Source organism: Camelina sativa, chromosome 19 (assembly GCF_000633955.1).
Source record: "Camelina sativa cultivar DH55 chromosome 19, Cs, whole genome shotgun sequence".
Taxonomy (NCBI): domain Eukaryota; kingdom Viridiplantae; phylum Streptophyta; class Magnoliopsida; order Brassicales; family Brassicaceae; genus Camelina; species Camelina sativa.
In genome coordinates this window covers 2,460,277-2,461,636 of record NC_025703.1, presented here as the reverse complement: position 1 = coordinate 2,461,636, position 1,360 = coordinate 2,460,277, and positions in this window count along the sequence as shown.

Sequence of the window (1,360 nt, the reverse complement as noted above, 5' to 3'; positions counted from 1 at the left end):
GAACCTACAGAGATGCAGCATCTCTCTTCACTTAGTCAAACAAGATTGGGAGACATGGATTTGTGTCATTAATTCATAATTATATATAATTGATTAATATTGATATTTATAGATTTTGTGATGTTTGTAAAATCAGCAAATAATAAGAAAGTAATCATCAATCTAAAGGGATTTGGTGTGATTTATTCAACAACCGACAGAGATTAATAGGCTCACTCTTATCATATTTTAACTTTCTCTAATCATTTTAAATTAAATGAGAAAAAAAAACCAATGGAATTAGTTCCTAAACGATCATATCATCATCATCAATGGAGTAAAATGAACCTTGATCATGACAAGTCTCATGTGAGATTGGAAAATCTTGCATGTCAGGTCTAGAACCAATCAATCCTTTGGGACCTCACATTTACAGAGTTACAGTTATGTTGGCAACAATGTTTGAATAGACAAAAGTCAGATCTAAAGAGGAAAAAGACTGTCATAGAACTCACACCCACATGCCTACATGCCCATCACTCACCTCTTTTTTTTTTTTTCTACATTCAATCATTTTACTATATTTTAATTGGGTGATTTTTATTAAACAAACATGGAAACATATGTAATATTCTTTTCATTTTTATCCTTTTTAATGAAAACATCACAATTTAGACATTTATATGGTGCAGAGCTGTATATTTTCTGTCAGCTAGCTGTATTTTCTTAATTAGTTTTAAATGTCTAATAAGATCAAGATTAACCACCCATAAATGAAAGTATTAAACTCAAAAATCTGTTCCTTTACAAGTTGCACAAGTTTAAACACAGATCTTTTTAAAGTCTTAACACAAGTAGTCACGTAGTGACACATACTCTTGTGAATTGTTTTTGAAAAGAAATTTAATATAATTTCACAAAGATAAAATAATTTTCTATGTATCTCTTTCATTAAATGTAAATATAATTTCACAAAGAGAAAATAAGTTTCTATGTATCTCTTTCATAAAATGTATAGTATTTGTCTAAATTTCCTATACAACATATAAAGTGATTAGTTTCAATTGTTTTATTTTAATTACATCATTATCAACCAATAAACAAAACAAATTTACAATCTCGTAGAAATTCAAACCGCCGGTTTAGATAAAAATCATTAAACCGATTGTTTGGTTTAAATAGAAATCGTTAAACCGATTTTTTGGTTAAGTTGGTTTTGTTTCTCCAATGATGATTTGATGGAGTTGACGGAGCTTCACATCGCCGAGAGCTTCTTCACGAGATCCATGGCGGCGATCGATTCTCTCTTCCTTCTCTTCCTCATTCCTCTCATCCCACTCTCTCTTCTCGCTATCTTAGCTCTAATCGTACGTCCTCGCCC